Source organism: Macrotis lagotis, chromosome 1, assembly GCF_037893015.1.
Source record: "Macrotis lagotis isolate mMagLag1 chromosome 1, bilby.v1.9.chrom.fasta, whole genome shotgun sequence".
In the NCBI taxonomy this organism is placed as follows: domain Eukaryota; kingdom Metazoa; phylum Chordata; class Mammalia; order Peramelemorphia; family Peramelidae; genus Macrotis; species Macrotis lagotis.
The window spans coordinates 741,122,243-741,147,237 of NC_133658.1; the positions used below are offsets into that span (position 1 = coordinate 741,122,243).

At 34.4% G+C, this 24,995-nt stretch overlaps 1 protein-coding gene and 1 pseudogene across 1 annotated transcript in view; one reads left to right on the forward strand and one right to left on the reverse strand.

The window, feature by feature from the left end:
- CRYL1 (crystallin lambda 1) overlaps positions 1 to 24,995 on the forward strand; it is a 200,404-nt gene that overhangs the window by 26,156 nt on the left and 149,253 nt on the right. The window lies entirely within an intron of this gene.
- Positions 11,143 to 11,853, reverse strand: LOC141487670 (calcyclin-binding protein-like; annotated as a pseudogene).

The window sequence follows — 24,995 nt, forward strand, 5'->3', positions numbered from 1 at the left end:
GCCTTTTTAAAGGATAAGTGACCTTGGGGGTCACTTAGACCCGAGGAAATTCAATCTAAACTGTCTTTTCAGTAATTCCTATTTTCAGAGTGTTCTGTCACTGTAGGTTGCCTGTATTTAAAACAGAGATTTTCAACCTTTTTTTGAATCATCTACCTCTTCTCAGAATGTTTTCAAAAACATAAAATAAAATACCTAGCATTGCTAAGAAAACCAATTATATTGAAATAAAATTATTTAAATATGTTTTTAAAAACGTTTATGGACCCCAAGTTTAGAACCCTTGGCATAAAAGAAGCTTTGTATGAGATGATGTACAGTAGAAACTTCATTTATTTATTAAGCTACTAATTAATTAATTGCTTTATTGATTCTGTATAAAAAATAAAACATATTATGAAGTTAAGCATTGCTCTGTTGATGTTCCTGTGAGGAAGTGATTCAGTTATGTAAAGATTTTATGACTTAGTGAAATCTAGAAAATTCCTGGAGGAAACAGAATAATGCTAATATATGGTGGTTGAGTACTAATTATTTTTTAATTCTTTAACATTTTTTCATTAATAGGCTTTATTTTTATCATCTTTATTTCGCAATCTTCTCGCCCCTCCCCTTGTTATCATTTTAACAGAAAATTTAAGAAAGGAAATTAGCAAAACTAATCAATCTAAAAAAATACAAAACAAAAAAAAGGGGCGGCTAGGTGGCATAGTGGATAAAGCACCGGCCTTGGAGTCAGGAGTACCTGGGTTCAAATCCGGTCTCAGACACTTGATAATTACCTAGCTGTGTGGCCTTGGGCAAGCCACTTAACCCCATTTGCCTTGCAAAAACCTAAAAAAAACCCAACCCAATCAATCTATTAGTCAAGTATTATAGTACTATATAGACTGTGTCCTACTTCCTTAGCTCTCTATACTGAGAGCGAATTTTGATTGGAAAATCTTCACTAATGTCTCCCCTGGATGGCTGTAATGCATGGCCAACAGGAGAGAGACAGATCTTTGGCCTAGAAGTTCATCTACTCTCTGAGAACCAGAAAGAATTCCAAACTTCCTCTCAGTGGGATAAAGTGCATGGATTAACTGCCAGGTGAAGCTGAAACTTGTTGGTTTCCTGATGCTACCTACTAGAGGATCAGATTGCTAGCAAGTAGGGTCCCCTTATGGTTAAAATTGTTTGTCCCAGTGATAGTCTCAGATTTCATTCTGGTTAGGGTAACCGATTTCCGTTAGCCTCTTTGCCACATCACTGTTTAGGTCCCCCTTTCTTCATCATGATCAATCCACTTTTGAGGCTGAATTTTGTCCTTTTACAGTTACTTTTTTGGCTCCAGTTCTTTATCCCTTACCCCAATAAAGTCCAAGCTATGCAAATTACCTTGAGACTCAGACAAATCACAAGAAATGGGGGGGGATAGGTTAGTGAGTAGGTAGTGAGGGACATATGAAAACAAAGAGCATTAATAATGTACTTATTTTTTTTTTTTGTTTTTTTAGTTTTTGCAAGGCAAATGGGGTTAAGTGGCTTGCCCAAGGCCACACAGCTAGGTAATTATCAAGTGTCTGAGACCGGATTTGAACCCAGGTACTCCTGACTCCAAGGCCGGTGCTTTATCTACTGCGCCACCTAGCCGCCCCAATAATGTACTTTTAAAAATGCACAGAAGAAAACAGAAAAGTGCAGAAAGGGACATGAACAACAATTTTGTTACCATATTCTTTAACTGAATATTTAAGTACATTGGGACTGGATAGAGTCTGGACCTGTGATTTCACTGATAGACAACTCCCTCTACCATTTTATGTAGACACCTTCTCTGTGTGTAGGGTGAATGTAACCACTTAAATATTTGGAGATTTCTCAAGGTATGAAGAGAAAAAAAGCTTTATTTGATTCTCGAGAAGCAGACCCCCCCATTCAGCCTTAAAGACAGAGAATGAGGCAAAGGGACAAAAGACCCCATGGGTCATATATCCTAACTCAACCCCCCCCCCCCCACTGACCTATCCTCATTCACAATCTAAACGTGTAAGATAATCTAAAGAAAAAAGTATATAATTCAGAGACAGGATTACCCCTCCAGTCCCAGGAATTGGGGACTTCATTAGATAAGACAGGATCAATTGACTCTTTACATTTCGCTCATGGTACCCCAGAAGTTGCTTGTCAGGGGAGGAGGAGCAGAAGAGATAGAACACACAGTTCAACTATTTCAAATCTATAATATTCTACTGAAGAAATCTCAGGCCTTATCCCACTCATTTGCAATTGATAGTCTTAGAGTTGTCTAAAGTGGGGATGTCAAACTCAAATAGAAATAAGACACTAGTGAACATTGTTTATGCTTTATTGTATTTATTATACATTTTGTGTATATATTTTATTTATTTGTATATTGTAAATATAGTATTTATTATTTATTTTGATAAATATTTTCTCAATTGCATTTTAATCTAGTTTAGACTGCACTGGAAGGGTTAAAATTCTTGTGTAATTAAGTGATCTGTGTTATACTACCAGGATGTATCAGAGTTGAGATTTGACCTTTCTGACTTCCAGCACAGCTCTTTAAATCCACTATCATTTCTTTAAAAATAAACAAAGAAGCATAAAGCTTCAACTGAAGTTACAGTTCCTTGTCAATCCCTCTTAATTTTACTGCCTTCCCTTTTCCTATTTATTTATAAATGTCCTATTTATACTGTATACAACTTCTTTATATATATTTGCATGTTGTCTCCCCCATTAGATTGTAATCTTCTTGAGGGCAGGGACTGCCTTTTGGTTGCTTTGTATTCCTAACACATCATAGTGCCTAGCATACAACTGATTGATTGATTGATTACAATACAATACAATCCTCTCTCATTTTTTCTTTGTATATTGAAATTCTGTAGTAGATGATAACTATTAATTCTATAATTTAAAAAAGGCCTTATAAATGGTGAAGAGGGTGGGAAAAATTGTCTTCTGTAGAACCATAGACTTCATGTCTCCATTGCATCCTTTAAATAAAGAAGCAAACAGGGGCGGCTAGGTGGCGTAGTGGATAAAGCACCGGCCCTGGAGTCAGAAGTACCTGGGTTCAAATTCTGTCTCAGACACTTAATAATTACCTAGCTGTGTGGACTTGGGCAAGCCACTTAACCCCATTTGCCTTGCAAAAAAAAAAACTAAAAAAAAAGAAGCAAACACAAAGGTCATATTGTACTCCTTATCTTAAACAATATAATGAAACAAAGTCAGTGGACATCATTTCTAGGAGAGTAAGGAAATTCTAGGAAATTCTAACAGTATTTCTTCTCTCCTGTGCTTTATTGTTTGCACCATAATCTAGGCTCTACCTCTTAATTACAATAGGAAACAGGTATTCCTTGTGCATTCTTCCCTGTGGAATCCAAGGGTGATGTTTACAGATAAGCTGATGGTTGTTTTTTAGGCATTTTTCAGTTGTATCTGACTCTTTAGTGACCCAAATTAGGGTTTTCTTGGCAAAGATACTGGAGTGGTTTGCTATTCATTTGACAGATGAGCAAACTGAGACAAATAGAATTAAGTGACTTGCCTAGGATTTCATAGTTTAGTAATGTCTGATTTGAATTCAGGAAAATCTTCCTGACTCCATGCCTAGCACTCTATCCACAATACCATCTAACTTTTCCTTATATTGATGTAGAAAATCACAAATTAATAATATCTATGTTGTATTGTATAATTATGATTTTGTTAAACAGTTCTCCATTATATTTTAATCTGGTTGGACCTTTCAGGAGAGTTTCCTTAGGACAGTTTTCTTAGGAGAGACACACCTCTTTGTGGCCTAGGAGTGAGGAAGCTTTGAATTCAAGTTCTTGCTTCTTATTAACTTCTCTAAGATTATAAATTGTAGAGAAGGTGCTAATATGCATTGGTAAGAGAATGTTTCCTCACCTGGTGCTTACTCTACCCCAATGAAATCACAGCTTCTGTACAAAAGATTAGTAAACCAAAAAAAGCAAATAGATTATTATAGCCAGATGGAGTTTAGTTGTTGTAAGCCTCTTGTCCTCTAAAAGAGTTCTCTTTCATTATATGGTGGTTGGTTTCAGCATCAAGGATCTACTACTGAGTTTGCTTTCAAAGTATGTTGTATGTGGTTTCTAGTCAGACTAATCCTTTATATGGTGGTATTTACAAAACAAAGACATTTTGAAATTTAAGATGCAGAATTATTTTTGTAATGGAAAGATTTCATGTGCATTTTCTACATTAGTTGTTGTTACTCTTGTTTAATTCTATCAAGATAGTGCTTTAAGAGGGAAAATAAAATAAAAATGAAATCAATATATGTAATTATAATTTCAATTGAATAATGAATTGTGAACTTTTTTTTTTTCAAGTAGGTACCCATCCAATTGCCATATTGCTGAATACTTTAATTTTTCCCTTTTTGGGATAGCTAGTTCTTGCTTTCTGGGGTTGTAACCTTTCCTGGGGGTATTGAACTACCCTCAGGTTGGCATAGACTGATCTGAGCAGGATTGTTTAGGTCAGCTTGGGTCTTTGAGTGACCCTGCATTGAGATACCGTATGTTGCCTCTACACTAACCTAAGTGGATCTGTACTCTTTGGGTATTTCTTTAATTGTCCCAGCCTTCCCAGGATAGATTTATCAATATTTTCATTAATATTCATTAGAGATTTTAATTTATAGTTTTCTTTCTTTGCTTTATTTCTCTTCACTTCAGATTTCAGCATCTTAATTATAGAAGATCTTTGGTAGACATATTTAACAGAATTACTGTCTGTGTCATTTTTAGGCATGCTAATTTGATAGTGAAAATAAGAAGCCTCAGAACTCTTAACAAAAGACTATTAAGTTAGGTGAGACTTCCTGCCCCTGTTCCTCCCTCCCTCCCTACTCCTTCTTAAAAATAAAGACTAGAAGCTGGCCTTCCTTAGGAATGGTGTCCACTCTTCTAGGATACAAAATGGTGAGTTTTAAAAATATGATTCATCAAGCTTATAAACTTAAACTTAATTGATCTAAAGTTTTGTAAGGTTAAAAGTTATTTATCTAATTACATTTTAGTAAAGAAACTACAGTGCATAAAATGCTTATAACAATTATCACTGAAAAATTTTGTTTTCCTTTTATTCCTTTACATTTTGTCTATTTTCATAATGAAATATTCAACTTGTTACTGAAGAATGGCTTCTAATTTTTTTCAACACACTTGTCAATTAAAAAACTGTGAAGTAGGTATCTCCCCATATGTGTTTATTATTTACTTATAAATGATATACATCTATTAGCATATTAACAACTATATGTATTAAAAAAGTTATGTTAAAATGGAAATTTAAAAAGTGTAGGATATTTGATGTGAGAGTTTATAGGAAGCTGCTGATAAATTGAGGAGTTATATGCTTAGACCTACACTTCAGGAAAAATCCCTTTGGCAGTTGATGTGTCAGGATGAACTAGAAAGAGAAGAGACTTGAGGTAGGGAGACCAATTCAGAAATTCTTGCTATATCGTCTTGGATCTGAATTAGGGTGGTGACTGTTAACAGAAAGGAGACATATGGGAGAGAAATTTTGTCGAAGTTGAAATAAGAATTGACAGTGGTTAGATATAAGGTGTAAGAGTGAGCTACTGAAGATAAAATTGTATGGAATGTAATTACAACCTGGGTCACTAGAAGGTATTGGGTGCCCTTGATGGCAATAGAAGAATTTTTTTTTGAAGGGATAGTGTAATAAGTTCTGTAATACAAGTTGCAACCAATTAATTTTTGTTTATACTGTGAGATTTGCTTTGTCTCTCTCAAAATCAGAAATGGAGAGTCATTTCCTTGGAGCCTCACCCTCTGAGAGGGGCCTGCTACAATATTCTTGGATTGGTGGAATGATTTTTTTCCAGAGGCACTTATACAAGTATGACATAGTGGATGGACAATTCTGTCTTATAAATTGTGACTGGGCAAGTCACAAATCTCTCAATGCTCTAGGAAGCTACCTGTGTCAGTAAATTGTGGAGAAGGTGCTGACCTGCATTAATAAAGGAAATTTGTTCACCTAGAAATTCTCTACCAGTGAAACCATCTTTCAGACCTTATCCCTAATTTTACTCATGCAAGAAGCTCATGTTTTATTGGGGGAAACAGCATACATAGGAGGTTTCAGCTCAAGTCAGATGAAGGGATTTATTCACCTTAAGGTTCAAGCAGATGTTAATGCTTTTTTACTGATGTTATTTTCTCTGATAAAATCATGTGTGTTTCTGATGTTGAATTATTTGACAGTGGCAAGGAATTTGATGACAAGATCTTTCTTTTCTAAGCCTTTAGTAGCTGTGACTGCAGAGAACACAGAGGTTAGGTCACATCTCCCAGGAGGCTAGGCTGATGCTAGGCTGGAAACAGGGTCAGAAGGCTGACTTGGGAAACTTATATTTGAAACAAACTAAAAAGCAAATTTCATAGCAGCATTTCAGTGACATTATATATTAGCAATTATAAACAAACATGAGTGCAAAAGGGATATTGGGGGTTAGGGAGTGGGCCCACCCTTGAATAGTGGGTACTATTCAACCTCCAATTCCTTAGGGAAAATTGAGAAGTAAGATTTTGTCTTTCGTGTTTTCTCTCTACTTTGGTTCAAATCCTAGTAATTTTTTTCCCCCTCAGTACCTGTCTAGTTTTCTGCTGCTGGGTGGCTGTCCAGATTCCCTCCCCTATCCCCATAATCTTTCCCTGGCCTCCAGTTGTCAGATTGTATGAAGGAGCTAGATTTTTTTACCAAAAGTGCCAACCTCACAAAAGCCAGAATCCAGTACTGGCAATTTGGGACCTTTCTTCTGAAAGATTTTGTTATGGAGGGGACAGAGCTGATGGTAAAGACTCAAGACAGAAATCTGGAGCTCCTTTTACTATGGAGGAGACTTACTCAGTTTTGAAAGGATGCTAACTTTTTTTTTTCATTTTTTTATTAGGTTTTTGCAAGACAAATGGGGTTAAGTGGCTTGCCCAAGGCCACACAGCTAGGTGTATCTGAGGCTGGATTTGAACTCAGGTCCTCCGGACTCTAGGGCCGGTGCTCTATCCACTGCATCACCTAGCCACCCCCCCTTTTTTCATTTTTTAACATTTTTTATTGGTTTTTGAATTTTACAATTTTCCCCCAGTGTCGCTTCCCTCCCCCACCCCCACAGAAAACAGTCTGTTAGTCTTTACATTGTTTCCATGCTAAATATTGATCAAATTGAATTTGTTGAGAGAGAAATCATATCCTTAAGGAAAAAATAAAATATAAGAGACAGAAAAATTACATAATAAGATACCTTTTTAAAAAAATTAAAGGTAATAGTCTTTGGTCTTTGTTTAAACTCCACAGTTCTTTCTTTGGATACAGATGGTATTCTCTATTGCAGATACCCTAAAATTGTCTGTGATGGTTGTACTGATGACATGAGCAAGTCCATTAAGACTGATCATCAACCCCATGTTGCTGTTAGGGTATACAATGTTCTTCTGGTTCTGCTCATCTCGCTCAGCATCAGTTCATGCAGATCTTTCCAGGCTTCTCTGAATTTCCATCCCTCCTGGTTTCTAACAATAATGTTCCATGACATATACCAATTTGTTCAGCCATTCCCCAATTGATGGACATTCACTCAATTTCCAATTCTTTGGTACTACAAACAGGGCTGCTATGAATATTTTTGTGCAAGTGATGTTTTTACCCTTTTTCGTGATCTCTTCAGGGTATAGACCCAGTAGTGGTATTGCTGGATTAAAGGGTATGCACATTTTTATTGCCCTTTGGACATAATTCTTAATTGCTCTCTAGAAAGGTTGGATGAGTTCATAGCTCCACCAACAATGCATTAGTGTCCCAGATTTCCCACATTCCTTCCAACATTGATCATTGTCTTTTCTGGTCATATTGGCCAGTCTGAGAGGTGTGAAGTAGTACCTCAGAGATGCTTTAATTTGCATTTCTGTAATCAGTAATGATTTAGAGCAATTTTTCATATGACTGGATTGCTTTGATTTCATCATCTGTAAATTGCCTCTGCATATCCTTTGACCATTTGTCAATTGGGGAATAGCATTTTTTTAATAAATTTGAGTCATTTCTTTATATATTTTAGAAATGAGTCCTTTGTCAGAAATACTAATTGTAAAAATTGTTTCCCAATTTACTACATTTTTTTTCTTCTTGGTTACAGTGGTTTTGTTTGTTCAAAAGCTTTTTAATTTAATGTAATCAAAATCAGTTTTTTTTTTAAATGATGTTCTATATCTCTTCCTTGGTCATAAACTGCTTCCCTCTCCATAGATTTGACAATTCCTTAATCTCCTAGTTTGCTTATAATATTGTCTTTTATTTTAAATCCTATACCCATTTTGATCTTATCCTGGTATAGGGTGTGAGATGTTAGTCGAATCCAGGTTTCTGCCTTACTAATTTCCAATTTTGCCAATAGTTTTTATTGAAGAGAGAGTTTTTATCCCAGAAGCTAGACTTTTTGGATTTATCAAGCAAGTAGATTGCTATAATCATTTCCTGCTATCTCTTTTGCACCTAGTTTATTTCACTGATCTACCACTCTATTTCTTAGCCAATACCAGACAGTTTGATGACTCATGCTTTATAATATAATTTTAGACATGTAAGGCTAAGCCACCTTCTTTCGCACTTTTTTTCATTAAATCCCTGGAAATTCTTGACTTTTTATTTCTCTATATGAATTTACTTACAGTTTTTTCTAACTCATTAAGGTAACTTTTTGGTATTTTGATTGGTAGGGCACTAAATAAGTAGTTTAATTTATGTAGAATTGTCATTTTTATTATATTAGCTAGGCTTGTCCATGAGCAGTTGATATTTGCCCAGTTATTTAAATCTGATTTTATTTGTGTGAGAAGTGATTTCTAGTTGTTTTCATAGAGTTTCTAAGTCTGCCTTGACAGGTAAACTCCCAAGTGTTTTATATTGTCTGAAGTTACTTTGAATGGGATTTCCCTTTCTAGTTCTTGCTAATATATCTTGCTCGTAATAATGCTGAGGATTTATGAGAGTTTATTTTATAGAAAGGGTGCTAACTTATAGCATGTTGTGATCTGGGGAAACTCTTGACTGACTGGACAAGGACTTCTCTATCATTCATTCTATGTTGTAGAGCCATACTTCCCCCAAAAAGCCTCTCTCCAGTCCAGATTTGCCTTTAGATAGTGTTGGCAAAGGGCAGTATTGCTATGTAAACAGCTAATGATTTTTTCTTCAAGACTTTGATACTAAAATGTTTTCCTAAGAGCTCTATCAATGGTTAAAAAGTAAGGGGTGGGAGATGGATTTTTTGGGGATGAGGTTGATTTAAGGCATAACTAGAATTTCATTTGGAGGTATTTGACTCTGGGTCCCTGGAGAATAGTTATGAACAGCTTATTCAGGAAAAATCTTGAGGTAAATGAATGCCCACTGAGTGGTAGAGCAGTTTCTTTTTACAAAGAAAAAAGGACTTATTTTTGCTTAAGACATATCCTCATATCCACTCCTCAGCCCACCCATGTGCTTGCTCACTTTTCATTTAAGGATGAACAAATTGGATCAAAATTAAATCATATTTTTCAGAATCATTTTATTTTTGAACCAGTTGGATTCTCTGGATCTTTCTTCCCAGTGCCCTGGATTAAAAGTCATTCATCCTGATAAAATTAGCAAGATTATTGGTAATAGTTATCAAGATGATAAAATTCTGTTCTTTGGAATAAGAGTTAAAGAACCTAAGATGATGCTAGATGATAAATGTAAATGCTACATTGGTCTGAATATGTCATTGGAAAATATACTATTTCTCTAAAATGAAATCTCTTTGAAAGGAGAAGAAAAACATATATATATATATATATATATATATATATATATATATATACATATATATTTGGGAGTTTCAGAGAGTATATAATCTTATAGAGGTGAATACTCCCTATGTAGAGTACAAACATTACATATTTTCATTTAAACTGCTATGTAGTTTTTCAAATGTGATCCAACCCAGTTTCTCTATTCAGTCTGATCCCAGCTCACTGTCTATATGCAATGCCTGTTTTAAAAACATGTATGTATACATACATATTGAGTGTGTATATACCCATAGAGATAAACTCATGTCCTAATTGGATGACCTATCCTTCTAACTGGTCAACATAGATTCTTTAATTTGTTTAGTTTTCCTGACTAGACAGTGGAACACTTGTCTTGAATGACCAAACTTCTTACTGAAGAGGCCATTATAGTATTCTGGCATTCCATGCAATAAATAGAATATGATCTACATTTGGGGGGCTTTGTTATTTGAATTTTGTGCAAGTCCTCAGAATTTTAAGTCAGAGGACATAGGTTTGATTTTTATTATTATTTTTTTGTTAGTTATTTTTCTTTATTTTATTGTTATCAACTGTTTAATTCAGGAAGAATTTGAGATTAGTTCTCACCACTAGAGGCTTATTTGCTCACTCAATTTTGAATTGTTTGAAGTTTTAGTTTTTCAATTAATTCCCTAATATTTATAGATAGTAATTAAGTTCATCTTCTAAAACTTCAATCAAATCTTTTATAACAATCATCATAGCAGTAACTGAAAATTCAACTTCCCCTTTTCCTGTTCCTTGAGGAGCAAGGGTCAATTTATAACCACAACTTATACAGGCTCACACCTCAAATTTTATAACTGCTCTTCCTAAAATATCAAGTTGAAAGACTAAAGATCCATGCCAACCTTGAAGGAAAAGCAAGTTTACTGTGATTGTAGGTTCAACCCTTTAATTGTGCAGATGAACACTAGAGATAATGAATATATAACTTTTTAATTAGCAAGACTTTTTTTTTTTGACATTTAAGTGAGGAAACAATGACCCTCTCTCCTTGCACACAAAAACCAGGGCACTAGTGTTTTAAAATAAGTGTTTTAAAATAAGCATATTTTATTTTAAATAAATCCTCCAGCATGAAATGGAAAGAGTTCATGGTCTTTGCTTGGAAGAGGGCTGTGTAAACAATATACTTGTCAAATTCATCTGTGCATCTCAGCAATAGTTCCTTATTGGAAAGGATTTTTTCATATTGGTGGCTGAAAGGACATTTTTGGTCTTAAAATTCATTCTCTCCTTTGGCTTGTTTCTCCCTTGACTCTACCCAGGCTTTATTAATAGTTCTCTTCATTTCATCATCTCCATCTTCATGAATTTTCTTCAAAACATTCATCAACCCCTCACTAGGATCTGTGTCATTATCAAAGGAAGATTTTTCCTTTTCTTTGCATACCATTTCTGTTCCTGCTTCTTTTTTCATAATACAAGAACTGTATCAGTCTTGATCTTTCTTGAACTAGCTTCTACAAAGATGGGCTTCAAAAGGTTGTTGACAGTCATAGAGTAATTTTTCCCATTGAGATTCTTTACAAACACTTCAAATGACCTCTCCTTGAACTGCACCTGCACATTTTCAGTGGGGACTTGATGAACACCGTTTAAAGTGATGTAGATTTTCACATATTTATCTGATTGATCCCATCCATAATTGTTGATTTTCACTGTGTATCCAGTTGAAATGTGGGCAACCACAGCAGCTGGTTTCTCATTATCAATGGTTTCTCCTTTCTCATGTCCTTTCTGCTTTATCTTGTGCCTGATTTCTGTCTCTAACTTGGTCTTTTCTGCTGTTAGGACATCACGGATTCTTTTCCTACTGGCCTTTCCCAGCAACTCCTTCACTTCTTCCAGGTCTTTCCGTAGCTCCTCTAGGGCTGTCGCCATGTCTCGCTGCCACCGCCAGGAGCTGCTCGAGCCGCCTTCCCGCAGAGAGCTGGTCTGAGAGTGCCACATGGCCAAGGGCTGGCTGCTCCCGCTGCCAGAGCGCGGGCCTGCCTGCCATGAGCCGGCCGCCACCGCCCGCGCCGACTGCGTAGGGATCGATTTTTATTATTTTTTTACTTGTTTGTCCTTGGGAATATTACCAGACATTTAAAGGGCTTAGCTTCCTCATTTCTAAGTCTTATGAATTACAAACTTTCTTCTTCCACTAAACCCTACTTTGGTATCTTGTGATGATATGGAGATGTTTCTGGTTGAAGTCACCACCATGCTGTAATGAGATTTCTGGAATAACTACTTAAGCAAGCATTAGAATAGATTATCTCCCTCAATTTCTTCCACCACCAAATGAACTTCAAGAACACATTGCCCTTTTTTTTTGGAATAGCGTGGTTCATGCTTCCTTGGGAGCAATGGTGCAGGTTGTGTTTATGTGTTTGTATGTATCTCTGGGTTTGTATGAGAGAGCTGTATCAAAGCAAGAGTATATAATTGTAGTCAAATCAGAAAAGTTTGGAAATCAAGGACTTCGTGACTAGGCTTATTTGAATGAGTCATGACACAGAAGAACCAGGAAAGTCAGGTTCTGTATGGACAGTCAACTTTATTTAATCTCTATCTGTGGTTGCTAAATTGATTCTACAGAGATTTGTATGGAATACTTGGAATCAAAATGGCTGTTTAATTCCTATTATTCAGTGTGTTATAGTGGATACAGAGCAGGCCTCAGAACTAGGAGGACCTGGGTTCATTACTCTCTTTGACACATAATGACTGTGACAAGTTACTTTGTCCACACTCTCCTTGTGTTCCAGACAATTTTCCCTACACTTGAAGTCTAACTTGACATGCATTGGTAGAGAGAGTTTCCTCATCTGTGTAATTACACAGTTCCTGTTCTCAACCCCATTTCTCTAAAAAATGATTTTGGAAAGGAAGAACTTAGAAAGTCTTGCTTATAAAAATATTATTGTTTTTTCAATATTAATTAAAGGTTTATTGATTCCTTGGTTTTTAAATCATTGACTATTATTCCTTACCCTCAATTCCACACTCTTTCTCCCTTTTCCCTCCTTGTTAACAGTGAAAAAACTTTTCAACATAGCCAACTCACAGAGCAATGTGTTAGCAGCATCTAGCATTGTTTGGAATATTCTGTACCTATAACCCTTCATGTCTCCAAGGAAATGAGAGATGCATTTCTTCTGAACTGGGATTGACATTTCAATTACTAAGTGATTTATGCCTTTATTCTGGTATTCTCTGGGTTTATACTATTGTCATTAATTAATTTTTCAGGTTAATTCAAGGAGTATTTATTGAATACCAACTCTGTAAATGTGTAAAATGATGTGTTACTTGAGAACAAAATTAATTAAAGAGATCCCTCAGATGGTTTGTATCAAACATGTAGACTGTAAGGGATCTTCATCATTGACTATTTTTTCACTATTCCCTTGTTTCCTCTTCTTCCATTCCCTATTCCCACATCTTGAATCCCTGGTTATCTGAACACTAGGTTCATGAGAGTTTGATGAGACCCAACTCTTCCTCATTTCTGCAGCATCCTTCCTTAAGAGGTAAGATAGTGGGCCTGGGGTTCAGATATGACCTCAGACATAAGGGTTACGTATATAGCCCTGTAGATTTTTCCGAGGGAAAATGGTAAAGCAATTGATACAGTGCCTGACAAGTGCTTCATAAATACTTATTCCTTTCCTTTTCTTTTTCTTCCTTTTCTTTCATTTGGTCTGCTTTAAATTACTGAAGCTATTGCAAGAACTACACAACAATTTCTTACTTTATAGCTTGTAGGAGAAAAACAGAATAAAGAATAGAATCTTTCTTAAAATAAAAAGGTAAGAAAACAAATACACGATCTGTTTTTTCATTTGAGGGAGATTATAGTCTGAATAGACAAGACAGGACCTTGTAAAATAGGTAATGATATGAAAATAGGTAATGATATGAAATGAGACTCAGCGAAATTGAGCTGCCCAAGGTCATATAGCTAAGTAGGTGGTAAAACTGGGATTGAACCCACATCTTCCAACTCCAAGGGCAGCTAGATGCTGCAGTAGATAAAGCATTGGATCTGGAATCTAGAAGACCTGAGTTCAAATTTAGTCCCAGATACTTTCTAGTTGTGCAATTCTGAGTAAGTTACTTAACACTGTTTGCTTCAGTTTCCTCATCTGTAAAATGAGCTGGAGAAGGAAAATGCAAATCATCACTTCAATATCTCTACCAAGAAAACCCCAAATGGAGTTGGACATGACTGAAATGACAACTACCTCTAACTTCAAATCTATCACTCATTCCATTGCAAATGAACAAGGAAGACATTTATTATTAATAATAAGATATTGAAGATGTTGGAGAGATCATGTCCCTTTGAAGAGATATGACCTCTAGAACATAGTATACTTTCTACTTTTAATAACTACATTGGTTTTCTGAAGACTCTAAAATTCTTTTATTTTTAACTGGGTTTTTAGAGTTATTCTAATTTCTTTTGAGCAGTGGGCCAAAGTTAAATGATAAAACTAGACTGAAGATTTTTTTTTGTTCCAAATTTATGGAGAGGAAACGCTGGAAGAAAAGAATATAAGAAAGTATATTGGAGATAAAGATCTTGGATATTTGAAGGCCTTTGTGAAATTACTCAATGGCAAAAATAAGAAATAGATTATATAATTTAATCTCTAAAACCTCACAGGGTCCTTGTGAGGATCAAATGAGGTAATGTATTTAAAGCACTTTGCAAAACTTAAACATAAATGCATATTTATATATACATGTTTCCTATATATATATATAGTTGAGATATAAGCTGACTAAGTAGAAAGAATATAGAACTTGGAATAAGGAAAATAGTTCAAATTCAGCTTCCCACATGGGCTAGCTGTGTGACCTTGAGTAAATCACTTAATCCCTGAATCTTTTATTTTCTATGAAATGGGGTTAACAATACCTCTAATAGTTGCTCACAGGGTTCTTAGGGGGATCAGATGAAATCAACTACATAAAATGCTTTAAAAACTTTAAAGTACTATAGGAGTCATTTATTATTATTAACAATCTCATGCTTTTAAGCTATTTTTTTTAAACATTAAGATCTTTTGTACTATCATCATATACTTTTGTGTAACATTTGAAAGATATTTGGTTTATTCTATGGTAGTAGTTTCAAACTCTTTTAAATATGAGGATTCCTTTTAAATGTCAGACTTTGTTGATTCTCATGTAATAATCATACTGTTGAGAAAATAATGACAAAAAATTGCTGTGAATGCATTTATACATTATTATTATTTTATTTTTATTTAAGGCAGTGGGGTTAAGTGACTTGCCAAAAGTCACACAGCTAGGCAATTATTATTATTATTATTAATTATCTGAGGTTGGATTTGAACTCAGGTCCTCCAGACTGCAGGGCTGGTGTTCTAACCACTGCACCACCTAGCTGCCCCTCACATTTATACTTTTAAATGAATTTGTATTTTATTCATCACATAAAGACCTACATATATTTGAAAAATAATAATACATGTGTATATAGGACTTTATTTAGCATTCAGAAGTTATCTTTATCATATAATGAGTTGTCTGTGTATCTTGTTGGAGCTATTAAAAAAGATAAAATTTATGTGTGTGATAGATTATGGACCATTTGCAGTAGTTCCAAGGCTTAGTAGGGGCTCAAAGGAAGCAGATTAGGGGACCACTGATGTAAAGAAACCAATCCAATTAAACTGGGTTTGGTCAATTTATAAATAACAATTAAAAAAAATTTAAAAATATAATGGCAATATTAAACATTTTATGAGTCCTTTTGTTAGATTGACCTCTACTGGACAATTTAAGTTCTGCAGTTGCATCCTAATTTGCTCTGTAAAATTTTTTCAATATTAAGTACTTAAAAATTCTGACTGATGAGAGACATCTATAAGATGATTGATGACTTCAGAGACAACCTAATAATGCAAAACACATTACATATAATTTGTTGTTCCATTCTTACACTAGTACTTGGAGGCAGTTTGCATAGTTATCATTATTCTCATTTTATTGATAAGGAAGCTGAACTTTAGAGGGGTTGTGAGTGACTTGCTCATGGGACAGAACTACTGAGTATTAAAATTAGAATAAAAATCCAGGTCTCTCCTTACCTTATGGTCAGTGTATATTCCATAATACCATCCTACCTACATTAGAGAAAGAAAATTGTGATAATTTACTAGCTTGTAGCTGGCAGATCTATATATAACAACTTTTTCACAGGCAAAAGAGAGATGTATAGGGACTGATTTCTGCTGTCTATGATATCCATCATAGGAATTAAATGAAGAAAGTTTAATAAATCTTTTGAAGAGTGGAAGATAGAAGGCAATAATTTCATTTAGAATTTCAGGCTTGTAGAAAAGTAACTGTGGATTACTTTTAAAAGAAAAATGTGTTTTGTTATTTGTGCTACATCTTTAATTAGCAAGAAAGATTCACCAAAATAGGAGCTTCTGGAGGGTACTAGTCTTTCTTGTTTCAAAGTAGGGAAGACTATATAACATAGCTGTGAGAAATTCTACACAAAGTGAATGGGACAATTTTAACTAGAAAGGACAACAAAAAAATCACCTTTAATGATGATGCTTAACTATAAACAGGTAGACAATCTTTCTGAATAGCAGTCAGAAGAATTTGGAAATAAAGTGTGGAGAGAGAAGGAAGAGTTTCAAAACATTTTATAGACCCTACAGAAAATGACCACAAACCAGAGAGGATCTCAATTACTAGTAGCATTGAAATCTCATTGATAATCTTTTTGTAGTACAAAATGCACCCACAAAAATGGTCTTATTATTTACATTTGATAATAATAAATAATGATTTCCATTTCATGGAACTATAGATTCAGAGCTGGTATGAATCCGGGGCCACCTAAGTACCCTATTTGTTTCTTTAATGAAGAGTTTAGTGTGATATGGTTGCTTGGTATAAACTAATTAAATGAGAAAATGTTGATCTTTCCCTTAAGAATATTTACTGGAATTATTTTTTTTAAGGTTTTTGCAAGGCAAATGGGGTTAAGTGGCTTGCCCAAGGCCACACAGCTAGGTAATTATTAAGTGTCTGAGACTGGATTTGAACCCAAGTACTCCTGACTCCAGGGCCGGTGCTTTATCCACTGCACCACCTAGCCACCCCTACTGGAATTATTTTTAAAACATTTTTTAAAAGTTGGGTTCAGACATTTTTTCAGAGTTGGAAAAGGTATTAAGAATTTTTAATCATTATGATGGTGACTTTATAGAAAGTATAAAGATTTTATTTAAATTTATTGGCTCTTTCAAAAATGACATCTGATGTCTGAAAGTGTAGTTGTAAATATATTAATAATTTTCCATTATTACTAGAAATTAAACATTATTTTTATTATCTCTTTCAGTACCTTCAGCTTTAGGTTGAAGCATATTGACATAGCATAATATTAAAAACTTTAAATATTATTGCTTATCAAAATTGCCTTTAAAGGAAAAAAATTCCAGTGAGAAATTCCATTCAAAGGAGAAATCTTTGATTTGAAAAGAAGCAATTGAGGGGGTTTATACATTGTAAGGAGTCATAAAGAGGAATCTCATAGAGTGGTATGTCTCTTATTTTGGCTTAAGTCAAATTGTTGGAGAATGGAGAGGAGAAAAAGAAAGCAGTCACCCCCAGATAGCTAGATAAGTAATGTTCAGAAAGTAATTGAATGTCTACTCACTGATTAGTGACACATCAGTAACTAAAGCTGAAAACTTTTCTGAAAGTTGAAAAACTAGTATATATACCAGAGGAGATTTGAACCCAGATTTTTACTCAGTCATGAAGACTATTTTACACAATGAAAAGATTTTAGGTAAATTTCTCAACTTAAAATAGAATACAAGTAAATTCTTATTGATTGATGATTGAAATTATTGAGTAAGCTACTAATACTCAGACTAAGTATGTGATGAAGTGAATGGAGAGCCAAGCCTGGAGTCAGGAAGATTCATTTTCTTGAATTCAGATCTTGACCTTTGACTACCATCTCCCTGAACAATATCTCTTTTCTTGATTTTTGTGAATTGGTGTTCTCTAATTTTATGATCAACAGGCTTCCTCTATTTTGTCCAACTTCATTTCTTTGTACTATCCCTCCACTGTAGTGAGTGGGTTTTTTTAAAAAAAAATTTCTATATAACTTCTGGGTTGGGGGTCAACATTTGTGAACCCAGAGGGCTCCTAGTTGTGCTAGTACTTTTCTTATTATGCAAATTCACAAAGGAACTAGAGGTCCTTGAGTCAGAAACCTAGAACTTCCTTCATTGCTTCTTGTCATTTGAAGCAAACATTCTATCTGCTATGTTGCCTCTCGTTTGAAAAAAGAAGAAAACAGGATGGGGATAGTTTTTTGTATTGCTCCATTTTCCTAGGTAGGGATTTCAAGCACAGAGTAAGGAACTAATGGACTGAGGGCAGTAAAGGTGCTTAAGAAATTCTTTCATATTTGATTCTGATGCATTATCAATAGATAATAAAAGAGCTGCTTTCAGATTGTATTATCTTCTGTTCTGTCTCCAACTGCACTAGTGACCTTAGCCATCTTCCCCAGACTGCACTTCTATTTTCTAAGGTGGAGTTCAGACTAGCAGGGAGTTCCGGAGATGCTCAATCATAATGGTCCTTTGGAAAATGTGCCACAGGTACAGTGGTCATGCTTTCGGTGTCAAGGTCCACTGCTTCAATTTAATCCAAGTTCATTTCCTTAAGGATGCTGTCATGCTTGACTTGCATGGCCATGTACCTAATTAAGTAGATTTTCACTATAAGCAGTGAACCAGATAACTCATTTCATTCTTACTTTCTATATCCCCATTCCCCCATGGCTTTTTTGCAGAAACAAAATACAGTATTCAGCACTTTGAAAATTACAAAGCTATTGAACTTTGTTACAAATGGTTACCAATTTGAGATGCATTTCAATACTTAAAAAATACTGTTTATTTTTAGCATTTGTTTTTTAAAAATTTGAATTTCAGATTTCTCCCTCATATTCCTCCCCACCCATTGTGAAAGCAAGAAATATGAATTCAATTTTGCATGTGAAATCATGTAGAAGATATTTTCATATTAGCCATGAAGGCAACAAAACAAAACAAAACTATGTTTCAGTAATTTAACTACTACTACTACTACTACTACTACTACTACTACTACTACTACTACTACTACTACTACTACTACTACTACTACCTGTTGTCCATTGGTATGAAAGAGGACCAGGCTGATTAACCAATTGTTTGGTGGTGTGACTTACCCAATTATGTTTATTATTGTGAGGGGTGTGCTGTGCAAGGTATCCTTCTCACATGCCTTTACCAGAACTTTTCCACCCCAAGGCCTGATTAATAGGAAACAGGACTATTGATGATGATGATCTGTCTGCTGCTGAGTCTCTTGACCTTGAATTGGTTTCTTTTCCTCTGTAATAGCAAGACACCACAGCATACCATTAGCTCCGGGCAAGCACCAGTATGTGACATCTGATGACAGTACTACAACCCTATAATCTTAACCTGTTTCTCAGTGGACTAACTATCAGTTTGACTTTTCCTCTTAGATATTCCTTGGTTTCTCTTCCTCCCTCGTCAGTGAGGGTAAGTACCAGCATGTGACACCTGGTCATAGAATGTGAGAAATCAATATATCCTAACCTGTCTCTTGATGGACATCTTCTCATTTCCCAATTTTTTGATACCACAAAAAAGACTTGCTATAAATATTTTTTGTATATATAGATCCTTTCGCCTTTTCTTTGATCTTTTTGGGATACAAACCTAGTAGTGGTATCGCTTGGTCAAAGGGTATATGGAGTTTTATAGCCCTTTGAGTACAGTTCCAAATTGCTCTCTAGAATGGTTGAGTCAGTATACAACTCCTCTAGTAGTGCATTATTTATTACTGTTTCTATTTTTCTACATTCCCTCCAACATTTGTCTTTTTCTTCTTTTCATTATATTAGCTTATCTGATAGATGTGAGGTGGTACATCAGACTTAATTTCAAATAATTTTTCATATGACTAAAGATAGCTTTGATTTCTTCTTCTGAAAACTGTTCATATTCTTTGACCATTTATACATTAGGGAATGGCTTGTATTTTTCTAAGTAAGGTCAAGTTTTTTTATTTCTTCCAACGTTAATTTGGGTAATTTATATTTTTAAATTATTCATTCTTTTCACTTAGATTATCAGATTTATTGGCATAAAATTAGGCAAAATTGTTGTGTTGTTTAATCTTGTCTGGCCCTTTGTGACCTCATGTGAGGTTTTCATGGCAAAGATACTATGAAGTGGCTTGCTATTTCCTTTCTGTAGCTCATTTCATAGATGAGGCAAATAGAGTTTAGTGGCTTGGCCAGGGTCACACAGCTACTAGATTTTTGAGACTATATTTGAACTTATATCCTTCTGATTCCAGGACTGACACTTCATCCACTGCACCATCCAGCTGTCCCAGTTGGACAAAATAGTTTCTTTAGTGTTTTAAAAAGTGCTTTAATTTCATCTTCATTTTTGAGAAATTTCTCCTTTTCATTTTTTGATATTTGTTTTCTTCTTTCTTTTTTTTAAATCAAATTAAGCTATGGTTTATTTATTCCCCCCCCATAAAACCAACTCCAAGTGTTACTTATTAGTTCAATAATTTTCATACTACCAATTTTATTAATCTCTCTTTCGATTTTCAGGATTTCCAATTTGTTGTTTAATTGGGACTTAAAATTTTTTTCTATTTTTTTAATTGTATGCCCAATTCATTGATTCGCTATTGTATTAATGTAAGTACTTAAGGATATAAATTTTCTCCTAAGTATTGTTTTTGTCTACATTCTATAAGTTTTGATAAGTTATCTCATTGTTGTCATTCTCTTTAATGAAATTGATTATTCTTTGACTTCATTCTTTATTATTTAATTTTAATTAATATTTATTATACAAATTATATTAATTATATATATTATATAGATTAATATTTATTTTTTTTTTAGGTTTTTGCAAGGCAAACAAGGTTAAGTGGCTTGCCCAAGGCCACACAGCTAGGTAATTATTAAGTGTCTGAGGGCAGATTTGAATTTAGGTACTCCTGACTGCAGGGCTAGTGCTCTATCCACTACACCACCTAGCTGCCCCCTATTATTTAATTTGTAAGGAATAATTTGTTTTATGTCTCTTTTATTAAATGCAACTTTATGATATGAAAAGGATGCATTTAATATTTTTGCTTTTCTGATTTGTTTGTGAAGTTTTTATGCCCTAATATAGTCAATTGTTATGAAGGTGACATGTGCAACTGAAAAAAGGAGTATTTCCATTCAGTTTTCTCCTATTTTCTCCTATCATATCTAGCTTTTCTAAAATTCTATTTATCTCTTATCTTTTCTCTTATTTATTTTATGGTTGATTTATTTACTTCTGAGAAGGAAAAATTGGGGTTCTAAATCAGTATAGTTTTACTGTCTGTTTCCTCTTTTAACTTCTTTAACTTTTCCTTTAAGAATTTTGATGTCTTACATTTGGTACATATATGTTTAGTACTTTATTGTGTATAATACATTTTAACAAAATATAATTTTACTATTACTGTTTAATTAGATCTAATTTTACTTTTAATTTGAGATTATGATTGCCATCCCTGCTTTTTTGTTTTAACTTCACATTAAGCAGAAGACATTCTGTTCCAGTCCCCTTAGCTTTATTTTGTGTGTCTCCCATTTTCAGATGTGTTTCTTGTAAACAGCATATTGTAGGATTCTGGTTTTTAGTTTGTTCTGCTATTTCCTACTATCTTATGGGTGAGTTCATGCCATTGACATTCACATTATGATTACTAACTATATATTTTGTTTTACTTTACTTCCTCCTCCATTTATTCTTTCTCTTCTTTTACCATGTTCCTCTTCAAAAGTGTCTTGCTTGTCTCCCCTTCCTCCCTCAGTTATCCTTCCTTCTCTCAGCTCATCTCTTCTATCCCTTTCCCCCCTACTTTTATTACTCCCCTCTCCTCTCACTTCCCTCTATATTAAGATAGATTTCTATAGTCAACTAAGTGTGTATATTATTCCCTCTTTGAGCCAATTCTGATGGATCAATAAGGATCAAGATTTCCTGCCACACACCCCCATCTTCCCCTCCACTGTGAAAACTCTTCCTTTCATACCTCTCTTAAGTAAGAAAATTTACCCTATTTTGCCTTTCCCTTTCTCTTTCTACTAGTGCATCCCTCTTTCTCATCCCTTAATTTAATTTTTCTTAATTTAATTATTCTAACATAGTCAATTTATCTATCTATCATCTATCTATCTATCTATCTATCATCTATCTATCTATCTATCTATCTATCTATCTATCTATCTATCTATCTATCTATCTATCTATCTATCATCTATCTATATACAGATATACTCCTTCTAACTGACCTAACAAAAAAGAAAGTTCTTTAGGAGATACAAGTATCATCTTCCCATGAAGGAATGTAAGTAGTTTAAGCTTATTGAATTCCTTATGATTTCTCTTCCATGTTTAAGTTTTTAAGTTTCTCTTGAGTTCTGTATTTTAGAGTCAGATTTTCTCTTCGGTGTTCATCTTTACCAGGAATTTTTGAATGCCCTCAATTTCATTAAATATTCTTTTTTTTTTTTTTTTTTACCTCTGAAGGGTAATGTTCAGTGTTGCAGGGGAGGTGATTATTGGTTGAAATTCTAGCTCCTTTGCTCTCCAGAGTATAATATTCTAAGTCCTCTGATATTTTAATATAGAAACCATTAAATTTTATGATATTCTGACTGTAATGAGATGATATTTGAATTTTTACCAGCTTGTAATATTTTCTCTTTGACATAGGAACTCTGAAAATTGACTACAGTATTCCTGAGAATTTTTATTTTGGTACTTCTTTCAGGTGGTGATCAATGGATTCTTTCAATTTCTATTTTACCCTCTGGTTCTTGGATATCAGGGCAGTTTTTGTTGATAATTTCTTGAAATATGGTTCAACTTTTTGATTATGACTTTTTGGGTAATCCAATATTTATTTATTTTTCTTTAAAAAAATTTTTTTTTTAGGTTTTTGCAAGGCAAATGGGGTTAAGTGGCTTGCCCAAGGCCACACAGCTAGGTAATTATTAAGTGTCTGAGGTTGGATTTGAATTCAGGTACTCCTGACTCTGGTGCTGGTGCTGTATCCACTGTGCCACCTAGCCACCCCATTTATTTATTTTTCTAACAGAGATAGGGATCTTAATATTATTGATGTAATGGACAAATGGCAAAATGTTTTAAGTATAAGAGTTAGAAAAATAACATATCCTTAAAAATATTTATTTTTTTTCCAACTACATGAAGTGGTGATTTTCAACTATCATTTTTTACAAGGTTTTGAATTTTATGTTTTTCTTCCTTCCTCTCTTTCCTGCAATAGAAAGCAATCTAATATGAGCTGTACAGATATAATCATGCTAAACATCGATCCATATTAATTATGTTGTGAAAGAAGGATCAAATCCAAATGGAGAAAAAAAGAGAAAAAAGACATAATACATATGACAACTTTTTAAAATTCTACTGTGCATTGAAACTCTAGTTCCTTTTCTGGACATGGATGATATTTTCCATCACAAGTCTTTGATTTTTATACTGTTGAAATGTACAAGTCCATCATAGTTGATCATCAACTAGTGTTACTTTTAGCATGACTAATGTTCTTCTGATTCTGCTCACTTCACTCTGAATCAGTTTATGGAAGTCTTTCCAGGCTATTCTGAAGTCTCATCCCTCCCTCATAGTTTCTTACAGAACAGTAATGTCCATCACATTCGTATACCTCAGTTTGTTCAGCCACTTCCCACTTGATGAACATCCCCTCAATTTCCGACTCTTTGTCGAAACTCATGAAAAGAGTTGCTATAAATATTTTTGTACAGATGAGATTTTTGCCCTTTTTTTGTGATTTCTTTGGGATATAGACTTAGTAGTGGCATTGCTGGATCAAAGAGTATGTACAGTTTTATTTCCTTTTGAATATGATTCCAAATTGCTCTTCAGAAAGGTCCAGTAATTCTCAAATTATCTTTCCTTGATCTGTTTACCAAGTCAGTTGTTTTTCCAATGAAATATTTTACATTTTTTTGATTTTCTTTTATTGTTTCTTGATGTCTCCTGGAATCATTAGCTTCTATTTGCCTACTTCTTTCTTTTTTTAAATTAATTAATTAATTTTTCACAGTGGAGGGGAAGATGGGGGTGTGTGGCAGGAAATGCTTGATCCTTAATCGCATCAGAATTGTCTCAAAGAGGAAATAACATACAAACTTAGTTGACTATAGAAATCTATCTTAATCTAGAGGAAAGTGAGAGGAGAGGGGAATAATAAAATAAATAATTTAATTTAATTTATTTACAAATAATGTTTTTTATGCATTAATAAAATATTCTTCTTTAAGAGTAAACAAAATACCCCCCCCAAATATAGACTCACTTGAGTGATAAAGTAAAGGGGGAAAGAAAAAAATGAAAATGAAAATGAAAAAAAATAGTAATAATTGTAGGTATGACCAGGTGGCTCAGTGGACAAAGCACCAGCCCTGGAGCCAGGAGTACCTGAGTCCAAATCCAGCCCTACACCCAACAATCACCCAGCTGTGTGACCCCATGCAAGCCACCCCAACCCCATTGTCCTGCAAAAACCAAAAAAAAGAAAAAAAAGACCCAAAATAAAATAAAATAGTAATATTAGTAGGGGTGGCCAGGTGGCGGACAGAGCACTAGTCCTTGAGCCAGGAGCACCCGGGTCCAAATCCATCCTCAGATGCCCAATGATCACCCAGCTATGTAGCCTCAGGCAGGCCACCCAGCCCCATTTGCCCTGCACCCCCCCAAAAAAAATAATAATAAATGTGCTTCAGTCTTTGTTCTAATACCACCAACTCTGTTGTGGGTGGATCACATTCTTTATGATAAGTCCATCACAAAAGTTACTTCCATATTTTTCTACCGTTGCCATTGCTGATCTCAACTCCCTCCTTTCGTACTTCTCCACTACCATGTACTA